Consider the following 17,707-nt stretch of genomic DNA (forward strand, 5'->3'; position numbering starts at 1 on the left):
GGGAAATGGGAGGAGGGGAGGAGGTGGAAATTTTTAAGAAATAAATTTAAAAAAGAAACAACCAACACTTTTGTCTTTTGTTGTGGTGGAAGCTTTTGAATATTGTGTGTTTGTGAAACTCCACAGAGATAGAACCTAGCAAAACAAATTTTACTATATGTAAAATATACTTCAGTTTTCTTAATTGAAAAAAAAAAACCTAAGGTAGGTAAAAGAACTCCAGGAATGCTCACTTTGGCAGCAGCATATACTAAAATTGGAAAGTTTACACAGATTAACACGGTCCTTGTGTAAGCATGACATGCAAATTCATGAATCTTTTTATGTTTTTAAAAGGAACTCAAGGAATCCATCTACGACACTAAAGCACTTTATTGCTCATCCCAGTACATTTAGTTTGTGTTTCGTCTTTACTTAGCCTCGTTCTCCCTGTCACATCTGCAGCTGGAGCAGACAGGACTCTCCAGAATGCATTTCTTTTTGCAGAACCCGATTGCTGTGGGCAGAGCCTCCACTAGGACCTAGAGAAAAAAATCTAAGGGCTGTCAGAATTTCTTAGAACCAGATAACCAATGTAGTCTTTGAATGGTTAGGTAGCCAGAAATCCTCATGCTACTTGACAATTTAAAGACGGCTAGAGTTAAAACACAACCAGATTACCAATGTCTAGTGCTATCCCACACTGACTACTAAGAACCTTGTTCCATCAAGTGAGGAACTATTTGGTTTATGTGCCCTACGATTGTATGACAGAGGTTCTGTGGCAGTACTCAAAGGGCTACATTGAGTATCTTTTCTTTATTGTCAATGTTGTTTTATTTTTAGACAGTTCCATACTATGTACCATGCAATGTGTTGTGATCTTATTTCCCACTCCTATTATCATCCCTCTGAACTCCTTTTCATCAACCAGCTGCCCCCACACACACAGGAGTTCAGAGGGATGGTAACGTCAAAACACTAATCCCCATCCTCTCCCTCTTCTGCTATGCCCCATGGGTATTAGAAGTGACATAGGTATTCCATTCAGGGTTGAACACTAAGCAGCCCACGTTCTCAGTACTTTGAGCAGAGTTATCATTGACTACTACAAAACAGAGCTCCTCTGTCCAAGACTAAGAACTTCCCTGGTCTACGGGTATAGTCATAATTTCTTAGAAGGCAATTTGATAACATGTCCATTTTGAAAACTATAGTAGTAGATGACCTCCCAAGCCATAGGCTTTTGTCTGGGTTTTCAGTACCTAAGATGCTCCTCTCCTGTCATGGAATGGATTTAAAATCCAATCAAAAAACAGTTGGTTACTCCCAAAACAGCCATGTCACTATTCAATAAGTGAGTATATCTTTTCAGGAATTATAGCTTCAGGGACCACAGCTGAGTAAAAATGTTAATGATATTTCTTCGCTCACAACCTAAATAGCATTTTCTGATGCTCTAAACACTAGCTGGCAGAAATGGAGCTCCCAGCTTAGTTCCAGCTTGATTTTTTTCAATATCCTGTAATCAAATAATGTGATACCTTTGGCAATGAGATCTTATATTTTAGTCCTTGTGAGTAAACAAGAACAATGACAATACTCTGGTCAACAATTCATAGGGAATTATTCTGTACCTAACACTGGGATTTTCATTGACAAACTATGATTTCTGGGTTTAGCGTTTTGCACCCATACATGATAAGAATGTTCCAAGCTGTTTTTGAATTACGTTTTTCTTAGCTTACAAAGTAGTACGTTTCTATGCATTTTTCATACATTTCTATGGATTTTTCATACATTTCTATGGATTTTTCATACATTTCTATGGATTTTTCATACATTCTTAGATTTCTTCCCTGCTACACCTATCCCACATTATCCTGCCCCATTTCTGCTTAAACCTTTCTACATATAATATCGCCCATACTATTATATCCCAGGTATTTTAATATCCCACTACCAAAATGCTTCCTTTGATGGCTTCTCTCAAGATTACCATAATGCTTCCTCTGGTCGCTTCCCTCAAGCTTCCCGAGTTCTTCAGACACTCACTCCAACTTACCCTCAAAATTCAAAACTTAAAAACTAGGATATGCATATAAGAAAGAACATATAATATAATGATCTGTGTCTGGGTTGCCTCACTCAGTATAATAGTATCTATCCATTTCCCTAAAACGTTTAGGATTTCATTTTTCTTTAGTGGTGAGTAGAATTGTACTTCTTATGTGCCATGTTTCTTTTTTCTACTCATCCAGGAGGCATGGTGGTGCACACCTTTAATCCCAGCACTGAGGAGGCAGAGGCAGGCAGGTTTCTGTGCAATTGAGATCAATCTGGTGTACAGAGCAAGCTCCACGACAGCCAGGGACACACAGAGAAACCCTGCTTCAGAAAAAAAAAAAAGAATTCCCATTTTCTAATCACCATTTGATAGACATGTAAGCTGATTCCATTTCCCAACTACTGTAAATAGAGCAACAGGAAACATAGATGTGCAACTATCAATATAGTAAGATACAGCATCCTTTGCACATATCTAGCCAGGTGATGTGGGATTTCCCTCTGTATGCTGTGAATACCATTGGATAATAAAGAAGCTGTTTTGGGCCTGTGATAAGGTAGAGCAGATCTAGGTGGGGAAAACTAAACTAGATGCTGGGAGAAAGAAGGCAGAGTTAGGGAAAAGCCATGTAGTCCCACCAGAGACAGATGCTGGAACTTTACACAGTAAGTCACAGCCATGTGGTGATACACAAATTAATGGAGGTGGGTTAGTTTAGGATATAAGAGTTGACTAAAAATATGCTTAAGCTATTGACCAAACAGTATTGCAAATAAAATGATTTCTGTGTGATTATTTCATGGCTGAGCAGCCGGGAACTAACTAGTGGCCTCTTGCAACAAATTGGTGCCCAACATGGAGCTAGCTAAATCCACTTAGCCAGGCGGTGGTGGTGCACACCTTTAATCCCAGCACTAGGGAGGCAGAGGCAGGTGGATCTCTGTGAGTTCAAGGCCAGCCTGGTCTACAAGAGCTAGTTCCAGGACAGGCTCCAAAACCACAGAGAAACCCTGTCTGGAAAAAAAAAGAAACAAAAAAAAAAAAGAAAAGAAAAAGAAAAATGTTAAATCCACTTAAAACCTGAGGGGGCTTTAAAAGAAATTCTAGACATTAAAAAACAAAGTTTAGCTGCATTTTTTTTTCAAATGGGCTCTGCTTGATGGTGACATGCTTCAGCTCCTTTAAGAGAGGCCTTCCTAATTAAACAATAACAAAAAATGATAATATCACACTAGACAAAATAAATCGTTTCCCAAAGCAAAGACAGTGGAGAAGAGAAGGAACTCGCCATCGTTCCAAACTTCCTGAATGGGAGAACTAAAGTTCTGTTTGTCTTCCAGGAAGTTCCTTCCTTCCAAAAGTTATTATCCACTTTATGTTTTACCATTCCTCCCTGTGAAGAAGGTTCTAGTTAAGTCATTGATTTGATTTCAATAACTATATTGAAATATCATTTTGTAGATGTTTATCAAATGTTCATAACCGATACCTTATATCCAAATTTATGTTACTAATTACATGATTTCAGATTACTTTTTCTTAATTAACCTCTAAATCTGGGGATAGTTTCTCTCACATAATTATTCTATATTTCAGTATTAGTCCATGTAATCTATCTTAAATAATTTTTGGAAGTAAATTACCTATAAGTAAATATCAGTTAAATATATTTTGAAGACCTTCATAGGATAAAGATAATTATTCTGAGTCTACGATCCAACATTGAACTGGATGCTCATAATGCAATAACTATGAAAGAACCCAGGGCTTAAAACAAGCCATTGTGTCAATAAGATGTTACCAGCTTGCTCCATAGAACAAGGCACACCAACGATTGAAGCTCACACAAGCTTTGGAAAGCTATGGTCCAAGCTAAACTATCGACTATCTCCCTTGAAAGATGTCTCCATATAAAATGGCATCTCAGCTTCCCAACCAACTCCATACTGCTCCTACTAACATTTTCAAAATGCAAAAAGATCATCATGGATCATTTCTTGTCATATTGGATGCTTTTTGAAAGAGATAGTAAAACTGGTAAATGGCTCCTAAAAATCTATTAAATAAATCTATCAACAAAATGCAGAATAAGCGTGAAAAATAATGAAACCATTGCTGAATGAGGCAGATGGCTTGGCAACCCTAAAAGACTAATATCAAAACAAACATTCATTTGAGTCTTCATCAAGCGTCACTAAATTAGTATGTGAATTCAAACATTTGTCTTTCTCTGTTTCTTTCCCAGTGATAGGATCTGTATGAGTAAGGACCACCAGCAAGAAGAGGAGGAAATGTTAACCAAAGAAAAGAGTACTTGTGAGTGATGCTGACACTAAGCCTTATGGTATCATAATAGAAACTATTGGAGACCTTCCATCTATACCTCAAAGACCTAAGGATGTATTTGAGTTCTTTCCTCATGTGTAATTATCCATAATTAACACCCCAAGTTTCTCAAACTTTGCCATTATATTCTCCTTGTACTGAAGTAGAATAACTGCCATGCATTTGTTGAGTTGATCTTTAGTGGTAAATGTACTCACAAACATGAAAAACTCATTTTTAGGTTATATGAAAGTTCACAGAGAAGCATATGTTGTGGGGAGAAAACATCAATCTTGTTCATAAAATAAGTAATACAGTCACATTAAAAAAACATCTTTGCAAAATTTCAACATATAAAAATCTGGCCACTAAACTATGCAAAGAATATAGTAAAGATGTATGTGTGTATCCCACAAGATTCACTTAGGCTCCCACAATCACACACACACACACAAAAATTGCTCCCGATATTAAATACTTATAAAAGGCCACAAATTATAATTCATAGTTCAAAGGGGAAACTACTGTGAAAGCAAGGATTTGTCATTGACTCAGAAAAAGTCCATGATAATCTTTTCTTGAAGTGACTCATTATGAAAATAGAATATATTCAAAACACATCAATAGAATATGTGAGCAGTATTAAAGGTAAATTAAGACTGGGTTTAATCTCTTTTGGGGGCTGTCAATCAAAAATATTTCTATAACTTTCTAGTTATCACGTAGAACTCACAGCCCTAATGAAAAGAAATACAAAAATACATAAGCATATCCTAATGGTGCATGATATGAAGTTGTCTTCAATGAATTCATATTTTCAATTAAATAAGAGCCAGGTTACTTAAAAGACTCTTCCCAAAATTCAGGTTGTGTTTGTGTACTATAATCTGGGACTCAAAATCTGATTCCTTGGGTGACTATTTAAGGTGTTTGAGCAACTGGGTAAAAAAGAAAAGAGAAGTTTTTCTTCAGATTTTTTTCAGTATTTTTGCTTATTTATTTATAGCCTTTGAAACAGACTCTCGGTGTACGTAGAAGTCATGCAGATTCATCTCAGATCTTTATCCCTCAGATGCCAGCTTCTTGAGTTCTAGAAATACAAACATCTTCCACCACATTTAATTGTTTATGCTCATTCTTTAAATTTAAACACATTAATACTGAGATATCTAAAATCACCACAGTGTACAACAATTAAGCAGTATTTATATATGTTCTGGCTCATCTGCTTAGTACAATGCCATTTGTGATGTGTCTTAGCGGAATGAAAAAGCGAAAGAGAGAGGTCATTTCAGAACATGTGTGGAGTAGTCAATAAGTAATGTTTGCCAAATTTTTGTGGTTCTTCTCATTGTCTCAGCAGACAGTATGATGATGCTTCATGGCCCATATGAGCACTAATTTGGGGCAATAAGTTGTATGTAGAATTGGTATCTGTCACTTCAAACCAGAGCATTTCATTTCTGGTATGAAAGCCTTCAGGGCTTTTTTCCACTCGGCCACAGCAACTTCCAAAACAACAGCTTCCTGTTAGCCTAAGTACAGTGCTGAGAAAATGGCTCTACAAAGCAAAGCACTCCACATGCTTGTGATGACTTGAAACACAAGTGTACTGCTTAAAGTCCTATCGATTTTGAGGTTGAGAATTAGATCATCACGTCCTAACATATTTCCTAACAATAATAAACTATTTACATTATCATTCATGGAAAATTTTACCCAGAAGCAAATATACTAATATGTTAATGCAGGGTAAATATCTTTGGGTGAATCATGGATGAATCTTTATCAACATTCTGAAGTTCCCATCTTTTCACAATGTCCATATAACTTCACATTTGAAAAAAAAATACTTTCTATGCTTCTCCATGGTAAGATGTATTATAGAGATAAAATCTTTTCATTGGCTTCCTTATTTTCTAATTAGGTAAATTAGACCAGCTTCTACCATACAGCTCTCCCAAAAAATTGAAATACACCTTTCCAAGTATCACTAAAACTTCTGTTTGTTATTCTTTGGATGAATTCCAGGACAGCCATGGTTACATAGAGAAACCCAATGTAGAAAAACAGAAAAATAAAAATAATAAATAAATAACCCCCATATGTCCTGTCAAATGAAGAAGTTACTTCCTTATTTTAATTTTTAAGTGTCTAAGGTATCCTCTGCATATAGAATTAAAAGCAAAAGCCTGAAATTCAGAAGGTTTTCTTGTGTTAGCTCTATTTCTTATGGAACTAATAAAGGAGGCATTAATAGATAAAAGCCTTTTCCTCTAGATACCAATTGTGTTACATCGATTACAATGTAAAGCTCAAGTGTATAGAAATTCACTTGACATCTACTAAACAAGACAGCATGAACAAGAGTAATCTAATATATACTAATTTCAGCAAAGAAAATAAATGTTTGTGGGAGGGGGAATTTAAAGTGGCATTTAAATATCAGTACTACTGTAAGTATTATTTCACTGTAAGTTCCCACTGTTTCATACAATGCTGTGCACACAGTAAATAGTCAAGTGGTTTAGTGGAAAGAACATTGCATTAAAAGGCAACAGGCCTGGGTTTTTGCTCCAACTTCACTAATACGTAATTAGCTAGATTTTTAATCTATCATTTTATCCATTTCCTTATCAGTAAGTTGGGAATAAAATATATATTGTTTGCCTCAGATTCAAATAGTGATGTGATGAAGGCAATGAATGTTTTATATAAAGTTATAAAGAATTCTTCAAATGATAAATTTATCTCCTTTTTTTATAACCTTGCTGCACAAAGGAAAAAAAAAACTATCTTACAAGATTTCATCTTACCTTCCCTAAGATCAATAATAATCAAACCCTACATGCTTCTATAAGTGAATCTTGGGACATGAACTACTTAGATGTTAATAAATCAAAGATATGGAGGTCTGCTCTTCATGCTACTTGAAATTCCTACTTGCTACAATTTTTAAAACAGTCTCTTTTCTGAAAATCAAACCAAGGTAATTACTTAGGGTTTTGACAATTAGCATAATACTTGAAATAGAAAGTTTTAGTCATTTTCCCTTAACACAGAGTATTGCTGCTAGTAGACTCTAAATAATCTGTTTTCATTTCTACCTGGCGTGGCAGAAAGGCATTGGAAGGGGCTAAAGCTAACAAAGACTCAAAGACATCTGGACTAAAGTCTAAGTAGGCCAGTGATACTTAAGTGCTGATTCCTTGAAAATGTTCACCAAGACCTACTTTGCTTTAAACCAGGAATCATCAAACTTTTTCTGATAACTCTGAATAGTCAAAGTAATGTTTGAGGTATTACAAATTATATTGTACAGCAGTTGTAATAAAAACCACATGATACTGGCACACATATACACAGAGAGAGAGAGGAGGGGAAGATGAATGGCTGGATGGGGTGGAGTGGAGTAGCACAGCATGGAAGGGCATGGTGTGGCATCGTGCAGAATGGGATAGGATTGTATAGAGTGAAATAAACTCACTCAGCTAAGTACCAAAGTCATACACTGGAAAACAACTGGTGTGACATCTGTTTAGAGAAAACTGAGATTAGATCCCTATCTCTTCTTACCTGGTACAAAACCAAGCCAAAGACAGAGGGATTAAGCAGATGTTCAGTGATTGATGATGCCTGATGCTCTTGTAGAGATTCTGGTTTTAGTTTCCAACACCTACGAGGCAGCTCAAAAGCATGCTTAGTACCACTTCCACAGGATCTGGTGCCCTCTTCTGGCCTCCACAGGGGCTGAGTATGAATATGGTCCATATACACAAGGGCAAAACACTAGCACACATACAAAAAACTTAAAAGTGAACCAAAAACATTAATGTAAGGCCAAAAACTTTGAAACTACTAGAGGAAAATATTTCAAAGTATGGAATGGGCAATGACCTTCTAAACAGATTGCCAATAACTCAGAAAATAATAGCAAGAAATGATAAATGGTATTGAATCAATTTCCAAAGCTCCTGCGCAATAAAAGAAACAAAGTAAAAGGACAGCCTTCAATTGGAGGAAATCTTTGCATATATTTATCCAGTCAAGGATCTATAAATGACTTAAAAAAATTAAATGCCAAATAAGCAAATAATACTATCAATAAATGGGCAAATGAACTGAAGAGACACTTCCCAAAAATGTACAAATAGACAGTAAATACATTTGAAAATTCCAATCATCACATTTTTTCAACACGTTTCATCAAAAATGAAATGATACTTTTTATAGAAAAATGGAGCTTGAGATCATCATGTTAAGTAATACAAGCCATATTCATACAAGTTTCACACGTTTTCTATATTAGGAGGAATCTAGATTTTAAAAATCTAAAACATGAAAGTAGAAGGGAAAATTATTTGTGTAAATGAAGAGAATGATGATAGGGTAGGAAGAACAATATAGGGTAATGTGGAATAAATGTGACCAAGATATATGCACTATGGAAACATACCAACGAAGCCCATTCTTTCATACAATTAAAATATGGCAATAAGCTGGGCATGGTGATAATTGCCTATAATCCTACCTACTTGAGAAGTTAACACAAGATCATTTGTGTCCAGGACTTTTGGGCTATTCCAGCCATACTATATGTGGCATCAATATGCTAACTTTCTAGAGAAAGGGAGCCATCAAGCTGCCTAAAGAGGGATGGATTGTCCAGGTTGCAAATGGACAGGTTAAAATATGCCAATAGAAAGAACTTTAATAGACTTTTAAAGCAATATAAAACTTAATGAAAAGAAACAGTTAACAAAATCATCAAAATTACTAAAGCCTTAGCTATACGAGAAAAGAAGAGATTGGATATTCAAATAGCAAAATCAGAGACAAAAAGGGAGACAAATGATGCCACCAAAGGCAAAAGGTTCACGGAGTACATTAGGGACACACACACACACACACACACACATATGTGTCCCTAATGTAATGTATGTATATATATATATATATATATGTATATCAACAAATTTGATCCTACAGAAACTAGTAAGCTGCTGGTCACATTCTTCTTAATAAGACAGAATCGTGAACAAATAGAGTCTGAACAAACAATATTAATTAACAAGACTAAATCAGTAAAATGCATCCTATCAAAAAATATCTTCTGACCAGATAGTTTCATATTGAATCCTATCAAGCTCGTGAAGAAGTAATACCAATTTTTCTCTAGTTATTCTGAAATATCAGTAAAGGCGTTCTTCTAAACTCATTACATGAAGTTAAATCCCTGATGGGGAGATGATAGGGAAGCTCTGTTAATCAATCACACCTAGTTAAGGCGTGGCTACCTGGAGCCCAGGAAGAAAAGCTGGGAGGGACCAGGTGCTCCCTCTCTCTGGCCAATTCCCGCCCACAGAGGAATTTGGACTTCCCATTCTTGTGGTGTGAGTTTCCCCTTATAACAATTAAAAATATAATTGTTTATCTTTAAGCTGGCCTGGTTATTTCCCGACTTGAGCTAACCCCAAACACCGATAGAGGGCTAATATCCAAAATATATCAAGAACTCAAGTAATTAGATATCAAGAAACCAAATAATCCATTCAAAATAAGGTACAGATCTAAACAGAATTCTCAATTAGAAGAATCTCAAATGACCCCAAAGGCAGTGTTCTTGTTTACTCTGGTACTGCCAGTTGTGTTGGCTGGATTTTGAGATGGAAGTTGGTAGCCTTTAGACCTGTCATAACTGCTAAGCCTGAGAAACTTTTCAGATGGGAAAATCCTTTCCATCATAAGCTTTGCAGTTCCTATCTGTGTGATATATATTCAACCTATCTGTATAAATTTAAGCTTTGGACTTAAGATAAATTGAACATGTTTCATTTATACAAATATTCTCTAACAGTTTAAGTGTTAACTTTTATGGTGAACATTAAAATACAATTAAGATTCAATAGACTTTTCCATCTGTACAATTATTTTGAAAAGTAAACTCCAACTTAAAAGAAAGTTATTTTCATGCTTGGTAAGAATACATTGTTCTAAATCATGATTCTAATGGATAAATTAGAAGAAACACAGCTTTTGCCCAGCAGGGATTGTATCCTGAGAACTCAATAAATTTAGGCTAATTTGATTATTTTAAAAGCACAATTTCTTTTCTATACACAATTGCATCAGCTGGAATTCCATTTGGTAGGAAATTTAAGAAAAATCTAGAAATGCTGAGAAAATTAATGGATTACTTAATATTTAAACATATGGCAAAGAAGTAAAAATTTCTTCTCTATATATACTGTATTCCACTTTAACCAATAATTATTTTACTTTGGATATGATAAAGACAAAATAGATATGAAGAAAAGTAAAAATATAATTGTTTAAGCTGGCCTGGTTATTTCCCAAATCGAGCTTGGCCCAACATATTGGATGTGGAGTTTGTGAAAATATTTTCCCATTCTGTAGGCTGCCATTTTGTTCATATGATGGTGTTCTTTACCTTTAAAAAGCTTTTCAGTTTCATGAGGTCCCATTTATTAATTTGCCAGGCTCTTATACAACCATGCAGTTTTAGTACTCGGGAGGTCAGGAAGGGATATTGTGGGAACTTCTATGAACTACTTCTTATTGCAATGAGAATGAAGCTGAAATGCCTCTTTTTTCAATGTACATGTTTGCATGTAACGCTGTCAGCAGAAGGAGAGTAGCCTCAGGGACAAAGCTCTTGCTGAAGATATGCCCTGGGACATAAGAAGAAGGGAGAAAAAAAGATTGGCTGTTCATGTGATCTCTTCCCATTCCACAGGCTGCCACTTTGTCTGATTGATGGTGTCCTTTACTTTACAGTTGAGTAGTATTCCATAGTGTGTATATATACCATATTTCCTTTCTGTTTGCAGTTGAGTAGTATTCCATAGTGTGTATATATACCATATTTCCTTTCTGTTTGCAGTTGAGTAGTATTCCATAGTGTGTATATATACCATATTTCCTTTCTGTTTGCAGTTGAGTAGTAGTCCATAGTGTGTATATATACCATATTTTCATTCTCCATTTGTCAGTTAGTTTTCACTTTCTAGCAACTGTGATTGCAGTCGCAAAGAACATGACTGAGCACGTATCTATGTGATAGAACGTTCTGTTAAATTGTGTGAACAAGCCAGGTATGGTGGTGTGTGCCTGTAATACCAGAACTAGAGAGGCTGAAGCAGGAAGATCATGTTTGAGGCCTATATGGGCCTCAAGATACCCCATCCCAGAACAAGAACCAATAGCCAAATGAACAATAATTTAGCACTTACTGTCAGGCATTGGTCCAAACTTTAATGGTATAATATCTCCTGACCCTTAAAATAATTCTATGAGATGAGTAGTATTTTGTCCAATTTACAATTAAGAGGCTTATGAAGGCAAAATAGCTAGAATCTGCACAGTTCAGCCCCTAAACACATTTCTCAATCACTGTGACACATCATGCTCCACTTCCAAATAACTTACAAATAAGGACTTGCTGTGTTCAAATGTTCTTTGGGATTATAGAAACAGCTGAACCAAGCTCATAGAAACTCATAAACTCTAGATAGACAGTTGTGGAGTCTCCATGGGCACGATCTAGGCTCTCCATGTGTGGGAGACAGCGGTGAAGCTTGGACTATCTGAGAGGCACCTGGCAGTAGGACCAGGATCTGTCCCTGGTGCGTGAACTAGCTTATTGGAGCCCATTCCCTAGAGTGGGATGCCATGTTCAGCCTTAATGCAGTGGGGAGGAGCTTGGTCCTATACCAACTTAATGTGCCAGACTTTGTTGACTTCCTATGGGAACCCTTAGCCTGTTGGGAGGAGTGGATGGCAGGGAAGAGTGGAAGGAGAACTGTGGACGAAATATAAAATGACATTTAAAAAGTTAATTAAAATTTAAAAATGCCTTTAAATGTAAGTGTAACTGATGATGAGATAAATATATATGTGACACATATATCACATATACATATATACATATATACATACACATATATCATGGATATATACATACACATATATCATGGATTTGTTCACAAACATGGAAAGGGTCAACAGAAACTCTCAGTCTATAGTACTATGAATCTATTTGGTTTTGCTATGGAGACTAACCAAATAATCCCTGATTTCTCCAAGTCTGGCCTTTTCCACAGCTAATTCCTTGTCAGATACTTTATCCTAAAAAATAAGTGACCAAAATACACGAGTTCTCATCATAATCTAAACTGTATGGAAAAGGCAGTTCAAAGAAAGCATTCCAATAATCGACTCCGTGCCCCTAAAATGTATTTAATAAACAACTTAGACTGTACTAAACGCCCTAAAAATGTAGAGACCCTGAGGGATTACAGGATGATTACATTATGAGACAGGTCAGGAAACACTGCAGCCCCCCTGGCTTAGCAGGTGCTCCTCAGGAAGCCAAAACTGGATCCTGCGAGAGTAGACTAGCCACTCCAGAAACAAAGCCAAATAGGAAGTCCTTCCTAAAGACCTGCAAAGTGGCCCAGCTACCTTGAAAAGTGAATCTTTCTTAAAACAAAGGTAAAGAAAGCCCAGGTGGAGCCTCTCCTGCTGGGAAGTGACAGTCCTAATCCCAAACTGGAGGCGCAAAGGAGAACCCAGTGTTCTGAAGCCTTCCCACTGAGTAACATTTACAGCTTTTCCATTCTTGCTGTCTGTAGACCGCCTTTATAGTTATCTTGAGAATACACTCGATATAGAAAGAAGCCTACTATTTGGCTTTTTTTACAGCTAAGCTATTGATATTTTAGGAGAGTCATTGAACTTCTCGGTACTAACTTGTTTTCTCCATGAGCTAAAATCCCCAAAGGTTAGTGAGTTTTCTGGGCATCTGCAAAAGTAACTTTAAATGCAGTGCCTAACTGGCATTTCTGTTTATCAGCCTTTGAGAGAGAAGGCAGCAGCCTAACATGAAATTATTCTTCCAGTTTAAATCTATCCATCCCTCACCTTACACACAGGTACACCTACCTATACATGAAGACCAAAAGGTTGGGACTTAGTTTTTTAATTAACAATTGATATTTCGCCAAGACAATGACTATGATCTGCTTGCCTGCACTTTCAAGTTGCTTTTAGCCCACACAGTCCAGCTGTTATTTCCAGGTTGCTAAAATAATGAGCATCATTAAATAACAGTGTTGAAATGAAGCACATGTGATTCAGTGCACATGTGATTCAGTGCAAATTAACGCCTCATTCAGAAGGGTGCTCCTCCTCTCCACCAGTGTCTCCAACCTCCAGTACCAACAGTGCCCCCCTTTCAGCAAGAGTAGGTTATTAAGGCAGCTGGGGAATACAGACTGGTGCTCCCCCCCCCCAGCAAGTCCTGACAGTAGAGATGAATCACAGACTCAGATCTTGCCCTTTTCTTAATATCACAACTAAACAGTGAATGGCCAATGGTTCAGCTAATGAATGGCATAGTGCTTCTTAGAGACTGTATCTTTCATCTAGATAGACCACTGATAAGAGTTGTATCATCTTTGTAACCATTTGACCAGTTCTCTTACAATAGTAAGTTCATGGCACCTAGTCTTCAACTGTAACTAAAGCACCTATCATGTGGTGGGCCCTGCGGCATAGGTTATATCCCTACTGACTTGCTCCCTGAGCGTTCACAGCTTACCTTTAGTAGGGATTTGGTGAGTTAAACAAGCAACAACAACAACACGGACTATGCAGTGACTCCAGAGAAGGTAAGGGAGGTGGTAGAAGTGCATGGTAAGAGCATCTAAATATAGAAAAGGGCTTGTTAGAGAACACAGCACCTAAATTAAGACCTGAAACATGAGTAACAATCATCAGATGAAGGTGTATTCCAGGCAGAGATGATGCCTTAGGTCACATTTCGGGCGTGGGGGGAATGACAAGTTTCAACAATTACAAAACGTGCACTATGCCTGAAGCCTGGAGTTAAAAGGAGCAAGGTGGTTAGACTTCTTTAAACAGCTTATTCCATTTAGAGCATTTGCATCTTCAAACTTCAGTGTCTCCTTATCTAAATCCATTATGCATCCTTATTATTCTGAAAACAACTTTAGCTAATATTCATATACAAAATAGAAGCTACCCAACAAAACTCCCTCCCCCATTATCAAGCATAGAAACTACCATTCAGTGCTAATCGTCCTGAGTACTTTCTCCAGCCCAGTGCCTCACAGTAGACTTACCACCTTTTATATATTCAGTCTCCCCTTATCAAATAATTCGGTCCCATAAATGTTAAACATGCTCATATTCTCCCATTAAAAAATCCTGCCCCATATCCTTCAAGTAGATGGTGGTTTCCATCTTCCTCACAAGAAAACTTTTCTCGAGTCATGCATATTTGTGACCTCCACCTGCTCAGAGCCCAGTTATTCCCCACTGTGTAGTTTATACTAACGACACCAATGGTAGCCATGGTCCTGCGCCAAAATGGCAGTTTTCCATCTTCATCTTCTTTAATGTCCAAAAACACTGACCATGGTGAATAAACCAATTTTTATCATTCTTTGTTTGGCTTCACACCCACTTCTACCTTTCTTTTGCCTTTTAGCTTTGCTCTTTCTAACTCCCATTTTTCTAGAAAGTCATTAAGTGTCTAAGTTCCTCAGTGGTTGGATGGGGACTCTTCCCTCTCTTGGTGTAAAATTATTTCTCCCTATAGAAAACCACACCACTGTCTTTTATTGCTATTTTAGGTAAACAATGCATATATTTATATCTTTAACCCGACGAGCTCTCCTATGGGTCTCATTGCTATGTGTAGACACATTATCCTACTAAACATTTCACCTGCATGTCTCAAATTCGGTTCAAACTCTGTGTGTTCAAAACTGAACTCATATCCATCTGCAATCTTCCTTACACACATAGCTACACACTTAAAACAACATTCTTCAAATATTTTCTATCCCAGTAGATGGTACTATCATTCATCCATTTTCTCAAGCCAGAATTCTAAGAAGCAATTTTTACATTTCCCCTTTATTCCCTGCTTCTAGATTGTTACAGGCTCGATGAATTTTACCTTGAGCAGATCTCTTGAACTCAGACTCTTCATAACACATCTGCCATCTTCCTAGTCAAAGTTATCACCACCTCCTACCTAGACTAGTACAGTGCTCTAGACATGGACTGAAGTTATTTGGCACAACTGATCTTTTCCGGGCACAAACTTTCAGTGCTGGCCAAAATGGAGTAAGCCTACTAAAATATATTATGCCAATTACAACCAAAGTAATATACTAAATATAAAAGGAAGATCCTGAGGACTCTGAAAGTACTAAAATAGTAGGAACATTTGGAAAAGAAGCTAAAACTTAAGGTAGGTAGGTTTTCACATTATTTTCCTCTCAACTCCATCTCTGCAGGTAGCAAAACCTCTAAGAACAGTCCTGTGATTGTTTTATACGTTAATATTTTGTTACAACATTTCTTTCTTCCCTTTCCTCCCTTCAAATCCTCCCATATATCCCTATCCTTCAAACTCAAAGAATTTTTACTAAGTATAAAACCTATCCAGTATGTCCTTGAATAGAAAACCAGAGAAACAGGCCCTTCCAAGTAGAAAATACAGGAAACAGAAATAAGTGCGAAGAAAATATTTTTGGATAGGTGAGATGGGTAAATAGGCAAAGGCACATGCTATAAAGCCTGACAACTTGAGTTCAATCACCAGAATTCATGTAGCAGAAGAGAACAGATGTCTATAAGTTATATGTATGTACACACAAAAAATGCAAAATATCTAAAACATTTGGAATGAAAATGATTTAACTTTTTATCAAAAAATTGTAGCAATCCATGGGTCTGTGGGTTGCCTAAAGTTTTTTATAATTTGTCTCTCTATTCTCTCCCATTAAGATCAACAATAAAGAGTTGTTTGATTCTATTACAGAGCTACAGAACTGAAAACAGCCTGGTATTGGCATAAGAACAGACAGGAGGAACACTGGAACTGAATCAAAGACCCAGATATTAATCCACACACCTATGAACACCTGATTTTTGACAAAAAAGCAAAAAATATAAAATGGAACAAAGAATGCATATTTAACAAATGTTGCTGGCATAACTGGATATCAACACATAGAAGAATAAAAAATAGATTGCCTGAATATCTATCACCATGCACAAAACTCAAGTTCAAATGGATCAAAGACCTCAACATAAAGCTATCCACATTGAACCTCATAGAAGAGAAAGTGGGAAGTACACTTGAATGCATTGGCACAGGAGACCACTTTCTAAATATAACCCCAGTAGCACAGACACTGGGAAACAATTAATAAATGGGACCTCCTGAAACTGAAAGCTTCTGTAAAGCAAAGGACACAGTCAGTAAGACAAAACGGCAGCCTACAGAATGGGAAAAGATTTTCATCAACCCCACATTGGGCTGATCTCCAAAATATACAAAGAACTCAAGAAATTGGTCATCAAAAGAACAAATAATCCAATAAAAAATGGAGTACAGACCTAAACAGAGAACTTTCAACAGAGGAATCTAAAATAGCTGAAAGACACTTAAGGAAATGCTCAACATCCTTAGCCATCAGAGAAATGCAAATCAAAACAATTCTGAGATTCCATCTTACACCTGTAAGAATGGCCAAGACCCAAAACACTGATGACAACTTCTACTGGAGAGGTTATGGGGTAAAGGGAACACTTCTGCATTGCTGGTGGGAGTGCAAAGCTGGTACAGCCCCTTTGATATCAGTATGGTGATTTCTCAGAAAATTAGGAAACAACCTTCCTCAAGACCTAGCAATATCACTTTTGGGTATATATATCCAAAGGATGCTCAATCATATCACAAGGACATGTGCTCAACTGTGTTCATAGCAGTACTGTTTGTCAAAGCCAGAACCTGGAAACAACCTAAATGCCCCTCAACCAAAGAATGGATAAGGAAAACATGGTACATTTACACAATGGAATACTACACAGCAGAAAATAATAATGACATCTTGAAATTTGCAGGCAAATGTATAAGCTAGAAAACATCATATTGAGTGAGGTAACTCAGGCCAAGAAAGACAATTATCACATGTATTCACTCATAAGTGATTTTTAAACATAAAACAAAGAAACCCTGCCTACAAATTACAATCCCAGATAAGCTAGACAACAATGAGGACTCTAAGAGAGACACGCCTGGATCTAATGTACACGGGAAGTAGAAAAAGACAAGATCTCCTGAGTAAATTGGGAGCATGGGGACCTTGGGGGAGGGTTGAAGGGGAGGGGAGAGGCAGGGAAGGGAGCAGAAAAAATGTATAACTCATTAAAATCAATAAAAAATTAAAATAAAACAAATAGTTGTTTGAATTTTCCATGGCATGAGATAAT

General features: G+C 36.8%; 1 non-coding gene across 1 annotated transcript; it reads left to right on the forward strand.

Annotated features, from left to right (window-relative positions):
- Positions 1–227: 227 nt before the first annotated feature.
- LOC126491073 (U6 spliceosomal RNA) lies at positions 228–331 on the forward strand. The gene has a single exon (XR_007589313.1). It is a non-coding gene; the product is annotated as a U6 spliceosomal RNA (small nuclear RNA).
- The last annotated feature ends 17,376 nt before the right edge of the window (positions 332–17,707 follow it).

This window comes from Alexandromys fortis, unplaced genomic scaffold, assembly GCF_014885135.2.
Source record: "Alexandromys fortis isolate MF-2015 unplaced genomic scaffold, M_Fortis_MF-2015_v1.1 scaffold_256, whole genome shotgun sequence".
Taxonomy (NCBI): domain Eukaryota; kingdom Metazoa; phylum Chordata; class Mammalia; order Rodentia; family Cricetidae; genus Alexandromys; species Alexandromys fortis.